The following is a 22,300-nucleotide window of genomic DNA, read 5'->3' as shown; positions in this document are numbered from 1 at the left end:
AAAATAGGTCTTGGAATCAGCTGTAGTACTTTTTCTCTATTCATCAAATTTTTTCCAACTGATCTACAACACAATCAATTTAACATAGACTTTGCTTTATGTCCTCCTTCTAAACTTGCTTCCACCTCTCTTACCTTCAGGTTTGACAATTAATATTTCCCATTTCATGCTTTTTTGTAAAGTAAACTCTTGTCTGCATTACCTTCCACTTCCCCTTGAACACAGATGTCAGTAGTCAGATGACATTGCTTACCTACTCATGCCAAATATATCTGGGTAATATAGTGCTAGTCCATTCAGAGTTAAAAAAACAACTACCTAACCTGGATCCCAAAAATGCTATTTGCCCATTGCACCAGTTAATTGCGGAATGATACAGGACTCCTTAAAACATATCTCTACCATATGAGGTTAAAAATCCAGGTCCTGCATCTATTTTGTTAAATGGTTTAAATTAAAGTATGAAGAACACAGCTATAAGCAGGCCGCAATAGCTCAGTTGGGAGAGCGTTAGACTGAAGATCTAAAGGTCCCTGGTTCAATCCTGGGTTTCGGAACAGTTGAGAGGTTCCTTGCTTCTAACAAAATAGGTCTTGGAATCAGCTGTAGTACTTTTTCTCTATTCATCAAATTTTTTCCAACTGATCTACAACACAATCAATTTAACATAGACTTTGCTTTATATCCTCCTTCTAAACTTGCTTCCACCTCTCTTACCTTCAGGTTTGACAATGAATATTTCCCATTTCATGCTTTTTTGTAAAGTAAACTCTTGTCTGCATTACCTTCCAATTCCCCTTGAACACAGATGTCAGTAGTCAGATGACATTGCTAACCTACTCATGCCAAATATATCTGGGTAATATAGTGCTAGTCCATTCAGAGTTAAAAAAACAACTACCTAACCTGGATCCAAAAATGCTATTTACCCATTGCACCAGTTAATTGCAGAATGATACAGGACTCCTTAAAACATATCTCACCATATGAGGTTAAAAATCCAGGTCCTGCATCTATTTTGTTAAATGGTTTATTAAAGTATGAAGACCACAGCTACAAGCAGGCCGAAATAGCTCAGTTGGGAGAGCGTTAGACTGAAGATCTAAAGGTCCCTGTTTCAATCCCGGGTTTCGGCACAGTTGAGAGGTTCCTTGCTTCTAGCAAAATAGGTCTTGGAATCAGCTGTAGTTCTTTTTCTCTATTCATCAAATTTTTTCCAACTGATCTACAACACAATCAATTTAACATAGACTTTGCTTTATGTCCTCCTTCTAAACCTGCTTCCACCTCTCTTACCTTCAGGTTTGACAATGAATATTTCCCATTTCATGCTTTTTTGTAAAGTAAACTCTTGTCTGCATTACCTTCCACTTCCCCTTGAACACAGATGTCAGTAGTCAGATGACATTGCTTACCTACTCATGCCAAATATATCTGGGTAATATAGTGCTAGTCCATTCAGAGTTAAAAAAACAACTACCTAACCTGGATCCCAAAAATGCTATTTACCCATTGCACCAGTTAATTGCGGAATGATACAGGACTCATTAAAACATATCTCTACCATATGAGGTTAAAAATCCAGGTCCTGCATCTATTTTGTTAAATGGTTTATTAAAGTATGAAGACCACAGCTACAAGCAGGCCGAAATAGCTCAGTTGGGAGAGCGTTAGACTGAAGATCTAAAGGTCCCTGTTTCAATCCCGGGTTTCGGCACAGTTGAGAGGTTCCTTGCTTCTAACAAAATAGGTCTTGGAATCAGCTGTAGTACTTTTTTCTCTATCAACATTTTTATCAACTGATCTACAAAATGATCAATTCAACATAGACTTTGCTTTCTGTCCTCCTTTTAAACTTTCTTCCACCTATCTTGCCTTCAGGTTTGACTATGAATGTTTCCCATTTCGTCCTTTTTTGTAAAGTAAACTCTTGTCTGCATCACATTCCACTTCCCCTTGAACACAGATGTCAGTAGTCAGATGACATTGCTTACCTACTCATGCCAAATATATCTGGGTAATATACTGCTAGTCCATTCAGAGTTAAAAAAACAACTACCTAACCTGGATCCCAAAAATGCTATTTACCCATTGCACCAGTTAACTGGGGAATGATACAGGACTCCTTAAAACATATCTCTACCATATGTGGTTAAAAATCCAGGTCCTGCATCTAGTTTGTTAAATGGTTCAAATTAAAGTATGAAGACCACAGACATCAGCAGGCCGAAATAGCTCATTTGGGAGAGTGTTAGACTGAAGATCTAAAGGTCCCTGGTTCAATCCTGGGTTTCGGCACTGTTGAGAGGTTCTTTGCTTCTAACAAAATAGGTCTTGGAATCAGCTGTAGTCCTTTTTCTGTATTCATCAAATTTTTTCCAACTGATCTACAACACAATCAATTTAACATAGACTTTGCTTTCTGTCCTCCTTCTAGACTTGCTTCCACCTCTCTTGCCTTCAGGTTTGACTATGAATGTTTCCCATGTCATGCTTTTTTGTAAAGTAAACTCTGGTCTGCATTACCTTCCACTTCCCCTTGAACACAGATGTCAGTGGTCAGATGACATTGCTTACCTACTCAGGCAAAATACGTCTGGGTAATATAGTGCTAGTCCATTCGGAGTAAAAAAAAAATGACCTAACCTGGATCCCAAAAATAGTATTTACCCATTGCACCAGTTAACGGCTGAATGATACAGGACTCCTTAAAACATATCTCTAACCTATAAGGTCAAATATCCAGGTCATGCATCTATTTTGTTAAATGGTTCAAATCAAAGTATGAAGACTACAGCTAGCAGGAGGCCGAAATAGCTCAGTTGGGAGCGCGTTAGACTGAAGATGTAAAGGTCCCTGGTTCAATCCCAGGTTTTGTCACTGTTGAGAGGTTCCTTGCTTCTCACAAAATAAGTCTTGGAATCAGCTGTAGTTCTTTTTTCTCTATCAACATTTTTATCAACTGATCTACAAAATGTTCAATTCAACATAGACTTTGCTTTCTGTCCTCCTTTTAAACTTTCTTCCACCTATCTTGCCTTCAGGTTTGACTATGAATGTTTCCCATTTCGTCCTTTTTTGTAAAGTAAACTCTTGTCTGCATCACATTCCACTTCCCCTTGAACACAGATGTCAGTAGTCAGATGACATTGCTTACCTACTCATGCCAAATATATCTGGGTAATATACTGCTAGTCCATTCAGAGTTAAAAAAACAACTACCTAACCTGGATCCCAAAAATGCTATTTACCCATTGCACCAGTTAACTGGGGAATGATACAGGACTCCTTAAAACATATCTCTACCATATGAGGTTAAAAATCCAGGTCCTGCATCTAGTTTGTTAAATGGTTCAAATTAAAGTATGAAGACCACAGACATCAGCAGGCCGAAATAGCTCATTTGGGAGAGTGTTAGACTGAAGATCTAAAGGTCCCTGGTTCAATCCCGGGTTTCGGCACTGTTGAGAGGTTCTTTGCTTCTAACAAAATAGGTCTTGGAATCAGCTGTAGTCCTTTTTCTGTATTCATCAAATTTTTTCCAACTGATCTACAACACAATCAATTTAACATAGACTTTGCTTTCTGTCCTCCTTCTAGACTTGCTTCCACCTCTCTTGCCGTCAGGTTTGACTATGAATGTTTCCCATGTCATGCTTTTTTGTAAAGTAAACTCTGGTCTGCATTACCTTCCACTTCCCCTTGAACACAGATGTCAGTAGTCAGCTGACATTGCTTACCTACTCATGCATAATATATCTGGGTAATATAGTGCTAGTCCATTCAGAGTTAAAAAAACAACTACCTAACCTGGATCCCAAAAATGCTATTTGCCCATTGCACCAGTTAATTGCGGAATGATACAGGACTCCTTAAAACATATCTCTACCATATGAGGTTAAAAATCCAGGTCCTGCATCTATTTTGTTAAATGGTTTAAATTAAAGTATGAAGAACACAGCTATAAGCAGGCCGCAATAGCTCAGTTGGGAGAGCGTTAGACTGAAGATCTAAAGGTCCCTGGTTCAATCCCGGGTTTCGGCACAGTTGAGAGGTTCCTTGCTTCTAACAAAATAGGTCTTGGAATCAGCTGTAGTTCTTTTTTCTCTATCAACATTTTTATCAACTGATCTACAAAATGATCAATTCAACATAGACTTTGCTTTCTGTCCTCCTTTTAAACTTTCTTCCACCTATCTTGCCTTCAGGTTTGACAATGAATGTTTCCCATTTCGTCCTTTTTTGTAAAGTAAACTCTTGTCTGCATCACACTCCACTTCCCCTTGAACACAGATGTCAGTAGTCAGATGACATTGCTTACCTACTCATGCCAAATATATCTAGGTAATATAGTGCTAGTCCATTCAGAGTTAAAAAAACAACTACCTAACCTGGATCCCAAAAATGCTATTTACCCATTGCACCAGTTAACTGGGGAATGATACAGGACTCCTTAAAACATATCTCTACCATATGAGGTTAAAAATCCAGGTCCTGCATCTATTTTGTTAAATGGTTCAAATTAAAGTATGAAGACCCCAGCTATCAGAAGGCCGAAATAGCTCAGTTGGGAGAGCGTTAGACTGAAGATCTAAAGGTCCCTGGTTCAATCCTGGGTTTCGGCACAGTTGAGAGGTTCCTTGCTTCTAACAAAATAGGTCTTGGAATCAGCTGTAGTTCTTTTTCTCTATTCATCAAATTTTTTTCCAACTGATCTACAACACAATCAATTTAACATAGACTTTGCTTTATGTCCTCCTTCTAAACTTGCTTCCACCTCTCTTACCTTCAGGTTTGACAATGAATATTTCCCATTTCATGCTTTTTTGTAAAGTAAACTCTTGTCTGCATTACCTTCCACTTCCCCTTGAACACAGATGTCAGTAGTCAGATGACATTGCTTACCTACTCATGCCAAATATATCTGGGTAATATAGTGCTAGTCCATTCAGAGTTAAAAAAACAACTACCTAACCTGGATCCCAAAAATGCTATTTACCCATTGCACCAGTTAATTGCGGAATGATACAGGACTCCTTAAAACATATCTCTACCATATGAGGTTAAAAATCCAGGTCCTGCATCTATTTTGTTAAATGGTTTAAATTAAAGTATGAAGACCACAGCTATAAGCAGGCCGAAATAGCTCAGTTGGGAGAGCGTTAGACTGAAGATCTAAAGGTCCCTGGTTCAATCCCGGGTTTCGGCACAGTTGAGAGGTTCCTTGCTTCTAACAAAATAGGTCTTGGAATCAGCTGTAGTACTTTTTCTCTATTCATCAAATTTTTTCCAACTGATCTACAACACAATCAATTTAACATAGACTTTGCTTTATGTCCTCCTTCTAAACTTGCTTCCACCTCTCTTACCTTCAGGTTTGACAATTAATATTTCCCATTTCATGCTTTTTTGTAAAGTAAACTCTTGTCTGCATTACCTTCCACTTCCCCTTGAACACAGATGTCAGTAGTCAGATGACATTGCTTACCTACTCATGCCAAATATATCTGGGTAATATAGTGCTAGTCCATTCAGAGTTAAAAAAACAACTACCTAACCTGGATCCCAAAAATGCTATTTGCCCATTGCACCAGTTAATTGCGGAATGATACAGGACTCCTTAAAACATATCTCTACCATATGAGGTTAAAAATCCAGGTCCTGCATCTATTTTGTTAAATGGTTTAAATTAAAGTATGAAGAACACAGCTATAAGCAGGCCGCAATAGCTCAGTTGGGAGAGCGTTAGACTGAAGATCTAAAGGTCCCTGGTTCAATCCCGGGTTTCGGCACAGTTGAGAGGTTCCTTGCTTCTAACAAAATAGGTCTTGGAATCAGCTGTAGTTCTTTTTTCTCTATCAACATTTTTATCAACTGATCTACAAAATGATCAATTCAACATAGACTTTGCTTTCTGTCCTCCTTTTAAACTTTCTTCCACCTATCTTGCCTTCAGGTTTGACAATGAATGTTTCCCATTTCGTCCTTTTTTGTAAAGTAAACTCTTGTCTGCATCACACTCCACTTCCCCTTGAACACAGATGTCAGTAGTCAGATGACATTGCTTACCTACTCATGCCAAATATATCTAGGTAATATAGTGCTAGTCCATTCAGAGTTAAAAAAACAACTACCTAACCTGGATCCCAAAAATGCTATTTACCCATTGCACCAGTTAACTGGGGAATGATACAGGACTCCTTAAAACATATCTCTACCATATGAGGTTAAAAATCCAGGTCCTGCATCTATTTTGTTAAATGGTTTAAATTAAAGTATGAAGACCACAGCTATAAGCAGGCCGAAATAGCTCAGTTGGGAGAGCGTTAGACTGAAGATCTAAAGGTCCCTGGTTCAATCCCGGGTTTCGGCACAGTTGAGAGGTTCCTTGCTTCTAACAAAATAGGTCTTGGAATCAGCTGTAGTACTTTTTCTCTATTCATCAAATTTTTTCCAACTGATCTACAACACAATCAATTTAACATAGACTTTGCTTTATGTCCTCCTTCTAAACTTGCTTCCACCTCTCTTACCTTCAGGTTTGACAATTAATATTTCCCAGTTCATGCTTTTTTGTAAAGTAAACTCTTGTCTGCATTACCTTCCACTTCCCCTTGAACACAGATGTCAGTAGTCAGATGACATTGCTTACCTACTCATGCCAAATATATCTGGGTAATATAGTGCTAGTCCATTCAGAGTTAAAAAAACAACTACCTAACCTGGATCCCAAAAATGCTATTTGCCCATTGCACCAGTTAATTGCGGAATGATACAGGACTCCTTAAAACATATCTCTACCATATGAGGTTAAAAATCCAGGTCCTGCATCTATTTTGTTAAATGGTTTAAATTAAAGTATGAAGAACACAGCTATAAGCAGGCCGCAATAGCTCAGTTGGGAGAGCGTTAGACTGAAGATCTAAAGGTCCCTGGTTCAATCCTGGGTTTCGGAACAGTTGAGAGGTTCCTTGCTTCTAACAAAATAGGTCTTGGAATCAGCTGTAGTACTTTTTCTCTATTCATCAAATTTTTTCCAACTGATCTACAACACAATCAATTTAACATAGACTTTGCTTTATATCCTCCTTCTAAACTTGCTTCCACCTCTCTTACCTTCAGGTTTGACAATGAATATTTCCCATTTCATGCTTTTTTGTAAAGTAAACTCTTGTCTGCATTACCTTCCAATTCCCCTTGAACACAGATGTCAGTAGTCAGATGACATTGCTAACCTACTCATGCCAAATATATCTGGGTAATATAGTGCTAGTCCATTCAGAGTTAAAAAAACAACTACCTAACCTGGATCCAAAAATGCTATTTACCCATTGCACCAGTTAATTGCAGAATGATACAGGACTCCTTAAAACATATCTCACCATATGAGGTTAAAAATCCAGGTCCTGCATCTATTTTGTTAAATGGTTTATTAAAGTATGAAGACCACAGCTACAAGCAGGCCGAAATAGCTCAGTTGGGAGAGCGTTAGACTGAAGATCTAAAGGTCCCTGTTTCAATCCCGGGTTTCGGCACAGTTGAGAGGTTCCTTGCTTCTAGCAAAATAGGTCTTGGAATCAGCTGTAGTTCTTTTTCTCTATTCATCAAATTTTTTCCAACTGATCTACAACACAATCAATTTAACATAGACTTTGCTTTATGTCCTCCTTCTAAACCTGCTTCCACCTCTCTTACCTTCAGGTTTGACAATGAATATTTCCCATTTCATGCTTTTTTGTAAAGTAAACTCTTGTCTGCATTACCTTCCACTTCCCCTTGAACACAGATGTCAGTAGTCAGATGACATTGCTTACCTACTCATGCCAAATATATCTGGGTAATATAGTGCTAGTCCATTCAGAGTTAAAAAAACAACTACCTAACCTGGATCCCAAAAATGCTATTTACCCATTGCACCAGTTAATTGCGGAATGATACAGGACTCCTTAAAACATATCTCTACCATATGAGGTTAAAAATCCAGGTCCTGCATCTATTTTGTTAAATGGTTTAAATTAAAGTATGAAGACCATAGCTATAAGCAGGCCGAAATAGCTCAGTTGGGAGAGCGTTAGACTGAAGATCAAAAGGTCCCTGGTTCAATCCCAGGTTTCGGCACAGTTGAGAGGTTCCTTGCTTCTAACAAAATAGGTCTTGGAATCAGCTGTAGTACTGTTTCTCTATTCATCAAATTTTTTCCAACTGATCTACAACACAATCAATTTAACATAGACTTTGCTTTATGTCCTCCTTCTAAACTTGCTTCCACCTCTCTTACCTTCAGGTTTGACAATGAATATTTCCCATTTCATGCTTTTTTGTAAAGTAAACTCTTGTCTGCATCACATTCCACTTCCCCTTGAACACAGATGTCAGTAGTCAGATGACATTGCTTACCTACTCATGCCAAATATATCTGGGTAATATAGTGCTAGTCCATTCAGAGTTAAAAAAACAACTACCTAACCTGGATCCCAAAAATGCTATTTACCCATTGCACCAGTTAACTGGGGAATGATACAGGACTCATTAAAACATATCTCTACCATATGAGGTTAAAAATCCAGGTCCTGCATCTATTTTGTTAAATGGTTTATTAAAGTATGAAGACCACAGCTACAAGCAGGCCGAAATAGCTCAGTTGGGAGAGCGTTAGACTGAAGATCTAAAGGTCCCTGTTTCAATCCTGGGTTTCGGCACAGTTGAGAGGTTCCTTGCTTCTAACAAAATAGGTCTTGGAATCAGCTGTAGTACTTTTTTCTCTATCAACATTTTTATCAACTGATCTACAAAATGATCAATTCAACATAGACTTTGCTTTCTGTCCTCCTTTTAAACTTTCTTCCACCTATCTTGCCTTCAGGTTTGACTATGAATGTTTCCCATTTCGTCCTTTTTTGTAAAGTAAACTCTTGTCTGCATCACATTCCACTTCCCCTTGAACACAGATGTCAGTAGTCAGATGACATTGCTTACCTACTCATGCCAAATATATCTGGGTAATATACTGCTAGTCCATTCAGAGTTAAAAAAACAACTACCTAACCTGGATCCCAAAAATGCTATTTACCCATTGCACCAGTTAACTGGGGAATGATACAGGACTCCTTAAAACATATCTCTACCATATGAGGTTAAAAATCCAGGTCCTGCATCTAGTTTGTTAAATGGTTCAAATTAAAGTATGAAGACCACAGACATCAGCAGGCCGAAATAGCTCATTTGGGAGAGTGTTAGACTGAAGATCTAAAGGTCCCTGGATCAATCCTGGGTTTCGGCACTGTTGAGAGGTTCTTTGCTTCTAACAAAATAGGTCTTGGAATCAGCTGTAGTCCTTTTTCTGTATTCATCAAATTTTTTCCAACTGATCTACAACACAATCAATTTAACATAGACTTTGCTTTCTGTCCTCCTTCTAGACTTGCTTCCACCTCTCTTGCCTTCAGGTTTGACTATGAATGTTTCCCATGTCATGCTTTTTTGTAAAGTAAACTCTGGTCTGCATTACCTTCCACTTCCCCTTGAACACAGATGTCAGTGGTCAGATGACATTGCTTACCTACTCAGGCAAAATACGTCTGGGTAATATAGTGCTAGTCCATTCGGAGTAAAAAAAAAATGACCTAACCTGGATCCCAAAAATAGTATTTACCCATTGCACCAGTTAACGGCTGAATGATACAGGACTCCTTAAAACATATCTCTAACCTATAAGGTCAAATATCCAGGTCATGCATCTATTTTGTTAAATGGTTCAAATCAAAGTATGAAGACTACAGCTAGCAGGAGGCCGAAATAGCTCAGTTGGGAGCGCGTTAGACTGAAGATGTAAAGGTCCCTGGTTCAATCCCAGGTTTTGTCACTGTTGAGAGGTTCCTTGCTTCTCACAAAATAAGTCTTGGAATCAGCTGTAGTTCTTTTTTCTCTATCAACATTTTTATCAACTGATCTACAAAATGATCAATTCAACATAGACTTTGCTTTCTGTCCTCCTTTTAAACTTTCTTCCACCTATCTTGCCTTCAGGTTTGACTATGAATGTTTCCCATTTCGTCCTTTTTTGTAAAGTAAACTCTTGTCTGCATCACATTCCACTTCCCCTTGAACACAGATGTCAGTAGTCAGATGACATTGCTTACCTACTCATGCCAAATATATCTGGGTAATATACTGCTAGTCCATTCAGAGTTAAAAAAACAACTACCTAACCTGGATCCCAAAAATGCTATTTACCCATTGCACCAGTTAACTGGGGAATGATACAGGACTCCTTAAAACATATCTCTACCATATGAGGTTAAAAATCCAGGTCCTGCATCTAGTTTGTTAAATGGTTCAAATTAAAGTATGAAGACCACAGACATCAGCAGGCCGAAATAGCTCATTTGGGAGAGTGTTAGACTGAAGATCTAAAGGTCCCTGGTTCAATCCCGGGTTTCGGCACTGTTGAGAGGTTCTTTGCTTCTAACAAAATAGGTCTTGGAATCAGCTGTAGTCCTTTTTCTGTATTCATCAAATTTTTTCCAACTGATCTACAACACAATCAATTTAACATAGACTTTGCTTTCTGTCCTCCTTCTAGACTTGCTTCCACCTCTCTTGCCTTCAGGTTTGACTATGAATGTTTCCCATGTCATGCTTTTTTGTAAAGTAAACTCTGGTCTGCATTACCTTCCACTTCCCCTTGAACACAGATGTCAGTAGTCAGCTGACATTGCTTACCTACTCATGCATAATATATCTGGGTAATATAGTGCTAGTCCATTCAGAGTTAAAAAAACAACTACCTAACCTGGATCCCAAAAATGCTATTTGCCCATTGCACCAGTTAATTGCGGAATGATACAGGACTCCTTAAAACATATCTCTACCATATGAGGTTAAAAATCCAGGTCCTGCATCTATTTTGTTAAATGGTTTAAATTAAAGTATGAAGAACACAGCTATAAGCAGGCCGCAATAGCTCAGTTGGGAGAGCGTTAGACTGAAGATCTAAAGGTCCCTGGTTCAATCCCGGGTTTCGGCACAGTTGAGAGGTTCCTTGCTTCTAACAAAATAGGTCTTGGAATCAGCTGTAGTTCTTTTTTCTCTATCAACATTTTTATCAACTGATCTACAAAATGATCAATTCAACATAGACTTTGCTTTCTGTCCTCCTTTTAAACTTTCTTCCACCTATCTTGCCTTCAGGTTTGACAATGAATGTTTCCCATTTCGTCCTTTTTTGTAAAGTAAACTCTTGTCTGCATCACACTCCACTTCCCCTTGAACACAGATGTCAGTAGTCAGATGACATTGCTTACCTACTCATGCCAAATATATCTAGGTAATATAGTGCTAGTCCATTCAGAGTTAAAAAAACAACTACCTAACCTGGATCCCAAAAATGCTATTTACCCATTGCACCAGTTAACTGGGGAATGATACAGGACTCCTTAAAACATATCTCTACCATATGAGGTTAAAAATCCAGGTCCTGCATCTATTTTGTTAAATGGTTCAAATTAAAGTATGAAGACCCCAGCTATCAGAAGGCCGAAATAGCTCAGTTGGGAGAGCGTTAGACTGAAGATCTAAAGGTCCCTGGTTCAATCCTGGGTTTCGGCACAGTTGAGAGGTTCCTTGCTTCTAACAAAATAGGTCTTGGAATCAGCTGTAGTTCTTTTTCTCTATTCATCAAATTTTTTTCCAACTGATCTACAACACAATCAATTTAACATAGACTTTGCTTTATGTCCTCCTTCTAAACTTGCTTCCACCTCTCTTACCTTCAGGTTTGACAATGAATATTTCCCATTTCATGCTTTTTTGTAAAGTAAACTCTTGTCTGCATTACCTTCCACTTCCCCTTGAACACAGATGTCAGTAGTCAGATGACATTGCTTACCTACTCATGCCAAATATATCTGGGTAATATAGTGCTAGTCCATTCAGAGTTAAAAAAACAACTACCTAACCTGGATCCCAAAAATGCTATTTACCCATTGCACCAGTTAATTGCGGAATGATACAGGACTCCTTAAAACATATCTCTACCATATGAGGTTAAAAATCCAGGTCCTGCATCTATTTTGTTAAATGGTTTAAATTAAAGTATGAAGACCACAGCTATAAGCAGGCCGAAATAGCTCAGTTGGGAGAGCGTTAGACTGAAGATCTAAAGGTCCCTGGTTCAATCCCGGGTTTCGGCACAGTTGAGAGGTTCCTTGCTTCTAACAAAATAGGTCTTGGAATCAGCTGTAGTACTTTTTCTCTATTCATCAAATTTTTTCCAACTGATCTACAACACAATCAATTTAACATAGACTTTGCTTTATGTCCTCCTTCTAAACTTGCTTCCACCTCTCTTACCTTCAGGTTTGACAATTAATATTTCCCATTTCATGCTTTTTTGTAAAGTAAACTCTTGTCTGCATTACCTTCCACTTCCCCTTGAACACAGATGTCAGTAGTCAGATGACATTGCTTACCTACTCATGCCAAATATATCTGGGTAATATAGTGCTAGTCCATTCAGAGTTAAAAAAACAACTACCTAACCTGGATCCCAAAAATGCTATTTGCCCATTGCACCAGTTAATTGCGGAATGATACAGGACTCCTTAAAACATATCTCTACCATATGAGGTTAAAAATCCAGGTCCTGCATCTATTTTGTTAAATGGTTTAAATTAAAGTATGAAGAACACAGCTATAAGCAGGCCGCAATAGCTCAGTTGGGAGAGCGTTAGACTGAAGATCTAAAGGTCCCTGGTTCAATCCCGGGTTTCGGCACAGTTGAGAGGTTCCTTGCTTCTAACAAAATAGGTCTTGGAATCAGCTGTAGTTCTTTTTTCTCTATCAACATTTTTATCAACTGATCTACAAAATGATCAATTCAACATAGACTTTGCTTTCTGTCCTCCTTTTAAACTTTCTTCCACCTATCTTGCCTTCAGGTTTGACAATGAATGTTTCCCATTTCGTCCTTTTTTGTAAAGTAAACTCTTGTCTGCATCACACTCCACTTCCCCTTGAACACAGATGTCAGTAGTCAGATGACATTGCTTACCTACTCATGCCAAATATATCTAGGTAATATAGTGCTAGTCCATTCAGAGTTAAAAAAACAACTACCTAACCTGGATCCCAAAAATGCTTTTTACCCATTGCACCAGTTAACTGGGGAATGATACAGGACTCCTTAAAACATATCTCTACCATATGAGGTTAAAAATCCAGGTCCTGCATCTATTTTGTTAAATGGTTTAAATTAAAGTATGAAGACCACAGCTATAAGCAGGCCGAAATAGCTCAGTTGGGAGAGCGTTAGACTGAAGATCTAAAGGTCCCTGGTTCAATCCCGGGTTTCGGCACAGTTGAGAGGTTCCTTGCTTCTAACAAAATATGTCTTGGAATCAGCTGTAGTACTTTTTCTCTATTCATCAAATTTTTTCCAACTGATCTACAACACAATCAATTTAACATAGACTTTGCTTTATGTCCTCCTTCTAAACTTGCTTCCACCTCTCTTACCTTCAGGTTTGACAATTAATATTTCCCATTTCATGCTTTTTTGTAAAGTAAACTCTTGTCTGCATTACCTTCCACTTCCCCTTGAACACAGATGTCAGTAGTCAGATGACATTGCTTACCTACTCATGCCAAATATATCTGGGTAATATAGTGCTAGTCCATTCAGAGTTAAAAAAACAACTACCTAACCTGGATCCCAAAAATGCTATTTGCCCATTGCACCAGTTAATTGCGGAATGATACAGGACTCCTTAAAACATATCTCTACCATATGAGGTTAAAAATCCAGGTCCTGCATCTATTTTGTTAAATGGTTTAAATTAAAGTATGAAGAACACAGCTATAAGCAGGCCGCAATAGCTCAGTTGGGAGAGCGTTAGACTGAAGATCTAAAGGTCCCTAGTTCAATCCCGGGTTTCGGAACAGTTGAGAGGTTCCTTGCTTCTAACAAAATAGGTCTTGGAATCAGCTGTAGTACTTTTTCTCTATTCATCAAATTTTTTCCAACTGATCTACAACACAATCAATTTAACATAGACTTTGCTTTATATCCTCCTTCTAAACTTGCTTCCACCTCTCTTACCTTCAGGTTTGACAATGAATATTTCCCATTTCATGCTTTTTTGTAAAGTAAACTCTTGTCTGCATTACCTTCCAATTCCCCTTGAACACAGATGTCAGTAGTCAGATGACATTGCTAACCTACTCATGCCAAATATATCTGGGTAATATAGTGCTAGTCCATTCAGAGTTAAAAAAACAACTACCTAACCTGGATCCAAAAATGCTATTTACCCATTGCACCAGTTAATTGCAGAATGATACAGGACTCCTTAAAACATATCTCACCATATGAGGTTAAAAATCCAGGTCCTGCATCTATTTTGTTAAATGGTTTATTAAAGTATGAAGACCACAGCTACAAGCAGGCCGAAATAGCTCAGTTGGGAGAGCGTTAGACTGAAGATCTAAAGGTCCCTGTTTCAATCCCGGGTTTCGGCACAGTTGAGAGGTTCCTTGCTTCTAGCAAAATAGGTCTTGGAATCAGCTGTAGTTCTTTTTCTCTATTCATCAAATTTTTTCCAACTGATCTACAACACAATCAATTTAACATAGACTTTGCTTTATGTCCTCCTTCTAAACCTGCTTCCACCTCTCTTACCTTCAGGTTTGACAATGAATATTTCCCATTTCATGCTTTTTTGTAAAGTAAACTCTTGTCTGCATTACCTTCCACTTCCCCTTGAACACAGATGTCAGTAGTCAGATGACATTGCTTACCTACTCATGCCAAATATATCTGGGTAATATAGTGCTAGTCCATTCAGAGTTAAAAAAACAACTACCTAACCTGGATCCCAAAAATGCTATTTACCCATTGCACCAGTTAATTGCGGAATGATACAGGACTCCTTAAAACATATCTCTACCATATGAGGTTAAAAATCCAGGTCCTGCATCTATTTTGTTAAATGGTTTAAATTAAAGTATGAAGACCATAGCTATAAGCAGGCCGAAATAGCTCAGTTGGGAGAGCGTTAGACTGAAGATCAAAAGGTCCCTGGTTCAATCCCAGGTTTCGGCACAGTTGAGAGGTTCCTTGCTTCTAACAAAATAGGTCTTGGAATCAGCTGTAGTACTGTTTCTCTATTCATCAAATTTTTTCCAACTGATCTACAACACAATCAATTTAACATAGACTTTGCTTTATGTCCTCCTTCTAAACTTGCTTCCACCTCTCTTACCTTCAGGTTTGACAATGAATATTTCCCATTTCATGCTTTTTTGTAAAGTAAACTCTTGTCTGCATCACATTCCACTTCCCCTTGAACACAGATGTCAGTAGTCAGATGACATTGCTTACCTACTCATGCCAAATATATCTGGGTAATATAGTGCTAGTCCATTCAGAGTTAAAAAAACAACTACCTAACCTGGATCCCAAAAATGCTATTTACCCATTGCACCAGTTAACTGGGGAATGATACAGGACTCATTAAAACATATCTCTACCATATGAGGTTAAAAATCCAGGTCCTGCATCTATTTTGTTAAATGGTTTATTAAAGTATGAAGACCACAGCTACAAGCAGGCCGAAATAGCTCAGTTGGGAGAGCGTTAGACTGAAGATCTAAAGGTCCCTGTTTCAATCCCGGGTTTCGGCACAGTTGAGAGGTTCCTTGCTTCTAACAAAATAGGTCTTGGAATCAGCTGTAGTACTTTTTTCTCTATCAACATTTTTATCAACTGATCTACAAAATGATCAATTCAACATAGACTTTGCTTTCTGTCCTCCTTTTAAACTTTCTTCCACCTATCTTGCCTTCAGGTTTGACTATGAATGTTTCCCATTTCGTCCTTTTTTGTAAAGTAAACTCTTGTCTGCATCACATTCCACTTCCCCTTGAACACAGATGTCAGTAGTCAGATGACATTGCTTACCTACTCATGCCAAATATATCTGGGTAATATACTGCTAGTCCATTCAGAGTTAAAAAAACAACTACCTAACCTGGATCCCAAAAATGCTATTTACCCATTGCACCAGTTAACTGGGGAATGATACAGGACTCCTTAAAACATATCTCTACCATATGAGGTTAAAAATCCAGGTCCTGCATCTAGTTTGTTAAATGGTTCAAATTAAAGTATGAAGACCACAGACATCAGCAGGCCGAAATAGCTCATTTGGGAGAGTGTTAGACTGAAGATCTAAAGGTCCCTGGTTCAATCCTGGGTTTCGGCACTGTTGAGAGGTTCTTTGCTTCTAACAAAATAGGTCTTGGAATCAGCTGTAGTCCTTTTTCTGTATTCATCAAATTTTTTCCAACTGATCTACAACACAATCAATTTAACATAGACTTTGCTTTCTGTCCTCCTTCTAGACTTGCTTCCACCTCTCTTGCCTTCAGGTTTGACTATGAATGTTTCCCATGTCATGCTTTTTTGTAAAGTAAACTCTGGTCTGCATTACCTTCCACTTCCCCTTGAACACAGATGTCAGTGGTCAGATGACATTGCTTACCTACTCAGGCAAAATACGTCTGGGTAATATAGTGCTAGTCCATTCGGAGTAAAAAAAAAATGACCTAACCTGGATCCCAAAAATAGTATTTACCCATTGCACCAGTTAACGGCTGAATGATACAGGACTCCTTAAAACATATCTCTAACCTATAAGGTCAAATATCCAGGTCATGCATCTATTTTGTTAAATGGTTCAAATCAAAGTATGAAGACTACAGCTAGCAGGAGGCCGAAATAGCTCAGTTGGGAGAGCGTTAGACTGAAGATGTAAAGGTCCCTGGTTCAATCCCAGGTTTTGTCACTGTTGAGAGGTTCCTTGCTTCTCACAAAATAAGTCTTGGAATCAGCTGTAGTTCTTTTTTCTCTATCAACATTTTTATCAACTGATCTACAAAATGATCAATTCAACATAGACTTTGCTTTCTGTCCTCCTTTTAAACTTTCTTCCACCTATCTTGCCTTCAGGTTTGACTATGAATGTTTCCCATTTCGTCCTTTTTTGTAAAGTAAACTCTTGTGTGCATCACATTCCACTTCCCCTTGAACACAGATGTCAGTAGTCAGATGACATTGCTTACCTACTCATGCCAAATATATCTGGGTAATATAGTGCTAGTCCATTCAGAGTTAAAAACACAACTACCTAACCTGGATCCCAAAAATGCTATTTACCCATTGCACCAGTTAACTGGGGAATGATACAGGACTCCTTAAAACATATCTCTACCATATGAGGTTAAAAATCAAGGTCCTGCATCTATTTTGTTAAATGGTTCAAATTAAAGTATGAAGACCCCAGCTATCAGAAGGCCGAAATAGCTCAGTTGGGAGAGCGTTAGACTGAAGATCTAAAGGTCCCTGGTTCATCCCAGGTTTCGGCACAGTTGAGAGGTTCCTTGCTTCTAACAAAATAGGTCTTGGAATCAGCTGTAGTACTGTTTCTCTATTCATCAAATTTTTTCCAACTGATCTACAACACAATCAATTTAACATAGACTTTGCTTTATGTCCTCCTTCTAAACTTGCTTCCACCTCTCTTACCTTCAGGTTTGACAATGAATATTTCCCATTTCATGCTTTTTTGTAAAGTAAACTCTTGTCTGCATTACCTTCCGCTTCCCCTTGAACACAGATGTCAGTAGTCAGATGACATTGCTTACCTACTCATGCCAAATATATCTGGGTAATATAGTGCTAGTCCATTCAGAGTTAAAAAAACAACTACCTAACCTGGATCCAAAAAATGCTATTTACCCATTGTACCAGTTAATTGCGGAATGATACAGGACTCCTTAAAACATATCTCTACCATATGAGGTTAAAAATCCAGGTCCTGCATCTATTTTGTTAAATGGTTTAAATTAAAGTATGAAGACCACAGCTATAAGCAGGCCAAAATAGCTCAGTTGGGAGAGCGTTAGACTGAAGATCTAAAGGTCCCTGGTTCAATCCCGGGTTTCGGCACAGTTGAGAGGTTCCTTGCTTCTAACAAAATAGGTCTTGGAATCAGCTGTAGTACTTTTTCTCTATTCATCAAATTTTTTCCAACTGATCTACAACACAATCAATTTAACATAGAGTTTGCTTTATGTCCTCCTTCTAAACTTGCTTCCACCTCTCTTACCTTCAGGTTTGACAATTAATATTTCCCATTTCATGCTTTTTTGTAAAGTAAACTCTTGTCTGCATTACCTTCCACTTCCCCTTGAACACAGATGTCAGTAGTCAGATGACATTGCTTACCTACTCATGCCAAATATATCTGGGTAATATAGTGCTAGTCCATTCAGAGTTAAAAAAACAACTACCTAACCTGGATCCCAAAAATGCTATTTGCCCATTGCACCAGTTAATTGCGGAATGATACAGGACTCCTTAAAACATATCTCTACCATATGAGGTTAAAAATCCAGGTCTTGCATCTATATTGTTAAATGGTTTAAATTAAAGTATGAAGAACACAGCTATAAGCAGGCCGCAATAGCTCAGTTGGGAGAGCGTTAGACTGAAGATCTAAAGGTCCCTGGTTCAATCCCGGGTTTCGGCACAGTTGAGAGGTTCCTTGCTTCTAACAAAATAGGTCTTGGAATCAGCTGTAGTTCTTTTTTCTCTATCAACATTTTTATCAACTGATCTACAAAATGATCAATTCAACATAGACTTTGCTTTCTGTCCTCCTTTTAAACTTTCTTCCACCTATCTTGCCTTCAGGTTTGACAATGAATGTTTCCCATTTCGTCCTTTTTTGTAAAGTAAACTCTTGTCTGCATCACACTCCACTTCCCCTTGAACACAGATGTCAGTAGTCAGATGATATTGCTTACCTACTCATGCCAAATATATCTAGGTAATATAGTGCTAGTCCATTCAGAGTTAAAAAAACAACTACCTAACCTGGATCCCAAAAATGCTATTTACCCATTGCACCAGTTAACTGGGGAATGATACAGGACTCCATAAAACATATCTCTACCATATGAGGTTAAAAATCCAGGTCCTGCATCTATTTTGTTAAATGGTTCAAATTAAAGTATGAAGACCCCAGCTATCAGAAGGCCGAAATAGCTCAGTTGGGAGAGCGTTAGACTGAAGATCTAAAGGTCCCTGGTTCAATCCCGGGTTTCGGCACAGTTGAGAGGTTCCTTGCTTCTAACAAAATAGGTCTTGGAATCAGCTGTAGTACTTTTTCTCTATTCATCAAATTTTTTCCAACTGATCTACAACACAATCAATTTAACATAGACTTTGCTTTATATCCTCCTTCTAAACTTGCTTCCACCTCTCTTACCTTCAGGTTTGACAATGAATATTTCCCATTTCATGCTTTTTTGTAAAGTAAACTCTTGTCTGCATTACCTTCCAATTCCCCTTGAACACAGATGTCAGTAGTCAGATGACATTGCTAACCTACTCATGCCAAATATATATGGGTAATATAGTGCTAGTCCATTCAGAGTTAAAAAAACAACTACCTAACCTGGATCCAAAAATGCTATTTACCCATTGCACCAGTTAATTGCAGAATGATACAGGACTCCTTAAAACATATCTCACCATATGAGGTTAAAAATCCAGGTCCTGCATCTATTTTGTTAAATGGTTTAAATTAAAGTATGAAGACCACAGCTATAAGCAGGCAGAAATAGCTAAGTTGGGAGAGCGTTAGACTGAAGATCTAAAGGTCCCTGGTTCAATCCTGGGTTTCGGCACAGTTGAGAGGTTCCTTGCTTCTAACAAAATAGGTCTTGGAATCAGCTGTAGTACTTTTTTCTCTATCAACATTTTTATCAACTGATCTACAAAATGATCAATTCAACATAGACTTTGCTTTCTGTCCTCCTTTTAAACTTTCTTCCACCTATCTTGCCTTCAGGTTTGACTATGAATGTTTTCCATTTCGTCCTTTTTTGTAAAGTAAACTCTTGTCTGCATCACATTCCGCTTCCCCTTGAACACAGATGTCAGTAGTCAGATGACATTGCTTACCTACTCATGCCAAATATATCTGGGTAATATAGTGCTAGTCCATTCAGAGTTAAAAAAACAACTACTTAACCTGGATCCCAAAAATGCTATTTACCCATTGCACCAGTTAACTGGGGAATGATACAGGACTCCTTAAAACATATCTCTACCATATGAGGTTAAAAATCCAGGTCCTGCATCTATTTTGTTAAATGCTTCAAATTAAAGTATGAAGACCCCAGCTATCAGAAGGCCGAAATAGCTCAGTTGGGAGAGCGTTAGACTGAAGATCTAAAGGTCCCTGGTTCGATCCTGGGTTTCGGCACAGTTGAGAGGTTCCTTGCTTCTAACAAAATAGGTCTTGGAATCAGCTGTAGTTCTTTTTCTCTATTCATCAAATTTTTTCCAACTGATCTACAACACAATCAATTTAACATAGACTTTGCTTTATGTCCTCCTTCTAAACTTGCTTCCACCTCTCTTACCTTCAGATTTGACAATGAATATTTCCCATTTCATGCTTTTTTGTAAAGTAAACTCTTGTCTGCATTACCTTCCACTTCCCCTTGAACACAGATGTCAGTAGTCAGATGACATTGCTTACCTACTCATGCCAAATATATCTGGGTAATATAGTGCTAGTCCATTCAGAGTTAAAAAAACAACTACCTAACCTGGATCCCAAAAATGCTATTTACCCATTGCACCAGTTAATTGCGGAATGATACAGGACTCCTTAAAACATATCTCTACCATATGAGGTTAAAAATCCAGGTCCTGCATCTATTTTGTTAAATGGTTTAAATTAAAGTATGAAGACCACAGCTATAAGCAGGCCGAAATAGCTCAGTTGGGAGAGCGTTAGACTGAAGATCTAAAGGTCCCTGGTTCAATCCCAGGTTTCGGCACAGTTGAGAGGTTCCTTGCTTCTAACAAAGTAGGTCTTGGAATCAGCTGTAGTACTGTTTCTCTATTCATCAAATTTTTTCCAACTGATCTACAACACAATCAATTTAACATATTTGCTTTATGTCCTCCTTCTAAACTTGCTTCCACCTCTCTTACCTTCAGGTTTGACAATGAATATTTCCCATTTCATGCTTTTTTGTAAAGTAAACTCTTGTCTGCATTACCTTCCACTTCCCCTTGAACACAGATGTCAGTAGTCAGCTGACATTGCTTACCTACTCATGCATAATATATCTGGGTAATATAGTGCTAGCCCATTCAGAGTTAAAAAAACAACTACCTAACCTGGATCCCAAAAATGCTGTTTACCCACTGCACCAGTTAATTGGGAATGATACAGGACCCATTAAAACATATCTCTACCATATGAGGTTAAAAATCCAGGTCCTGCATCTATTTTGTTAAATGGTTTATTAAAGTATGAAGACCACAGCTACAAGCAGGCCGAAATAGCTCAGTTGGGAGAGCGTTAGACTGAAGATCTAAAGGTCCCTGGTTCAATCCCGGGTTTAGGCACAGTTGAGAGGTTCCTTGCTTCTAACAAAGTAGGTCTTGGAATCAGCTGTAGTCCTTTTTCTCTATTCATCAAATTTATTCCAACTGATCTACAACACAATCAATTTAACATAGACTTTGCTTTCTGTCCTCCTTCTAGACTTGCTTCCACCTCTCTTGCCTTCAGGTTTGACTATGAATGTTTCCCATGTCATGCTTTTTTGTAAAGTAAACTCTGGTCTGCATTACCTTCCACTTCCCCTTGAACACAGATGTCAGTGGTCAGATGACATTGCTTACCTACTCAGGCAAAGTACGTCTGGGTAATATAGTGCTAGTCCATTCGGAGTTAAAAAAAAATGACCTAACCTGGATCCCAAAAATAGTATTTACCCATTGCACCAGTTAACTGCTGAATGATACAGGACTCCTTAAACCATATCTCTAACCTATAAGGTCAAATGTCCAGGTCATGCATCTATTTTGTTAAATGGTTCAAATCAAAGTATGAAGACTACAGCTAGCAGGAGGCCGAAATAGCTCAGTTGGGAGAACGTTAGACTGAAGATCTAAACGTCCCTGGTTCAATCCCGGGTTTCGGCACTGTTGAGAGGTTCCTTGCTTCTCACAAAATAAGTCTAGGAATCAGCTGTAGTACTTTTTTCTCTATCAACATTTTTATCAACTGATCTACAAAATGATCAATTCAACATAGACTTTGCTTTCTGTCCTCCTTTTAAACTTTCTTCCACCTATCTTGCCTTCAGGTTTGACTATGAATGTTTCCCATTTCGTCCTTTTTTGTAAAGTAAACTCTTGTCTGCATCA

General features: G+C 38.3%; 6 non-coding genes across 6 annotated transcripts; all 6 read left to right on the top strand.

The window, feature by feature from the left end:
- The first annotated feature begins 5,136 nt into the window (after positions 1-5,136).
- TRNAF-GAA (transfer RNA phenylalanine (anticodon GAA)) lies at positions 5,137-5,209 on the top strand. Its single transcript has one exon. It is a non-coding gene; the product is annotated as a tRNA-Phe (tRNA).
- Positions 5,210-6,300: 1,091 nt separating this feature from the next.
- TRNAF-GAA (transfer RNA phenylalanine (anticodon GAA)) lies at positions 6,301-6,373 on the top strand. Its single transcript has one exon. It is a non-coding gene; the product is annotated as a tRNA-Phe (tRNA).
- Positions 6,374-12,118: 5,745 nt separating this feature from the next.
- Positions 12,119-12,191, top strand: TRNAF-GAA (transfer RNA phenylalanine (anticodon GAA)). Its single transcript has one exon. It is a non-coding gene; the product is annotated as a tRNA-Phe (tRNA).
- Positions 12,192-13,282: 1,091 nt separating this feature from the next.
- On the top strand, positions 13,283-13,355 carry TRNAF-GAA (transfer RNA phenylalanine (anticodon GAA)). The gene has a single exon. It is a non-coding gene; the product is annotated as a tRNA-Phe (tRNA).
- A 5,743-nt stretch (positions 13,356-19,098) lies between these two features.
- On the top strand, positions 19,099-19,171 carry TRNAF-GAA (transfer RNA phenylalanine (anticodon GAA)). The gene has a single exon. It is a non-coding gene; the product is annotated as a tRNA-Phe (tRNA).
- A 1,672-nt stretch (positions 19,172-20,843) lies between these two features.
- TRNAF-GAA (transfer RNA phenylalanine (anticodon GAA)) lies at positions 20,844-20,916 on the top strand. Its single transcript has one exon. It is a non-coding gene; the product is annotated as a tRNA-Phe (tRNA).
- Positions 20,917-22,300: the final 1,384 nt, after the last annotated feature.

This window comes from Lissotriton vulgaris, chromosome 8 (assembly GCF_964263255.1).
Source record: "Lissotriton vulgaris chromosome 8, aLisVul1.2, whole genome shotgun sequence".
NCBI classification, from domain to species: domain Eukaryota; kingdom Metazoa; phylum Chordata; class Amphibia; order Caudata; family Salamandridae; genus Lissotriton; species Lissotriton vulgaris.
Note: the sequence above shows the minus strand (reverse complement) of the source record. Positions and strands in the feature narration are given on the sequence as shown.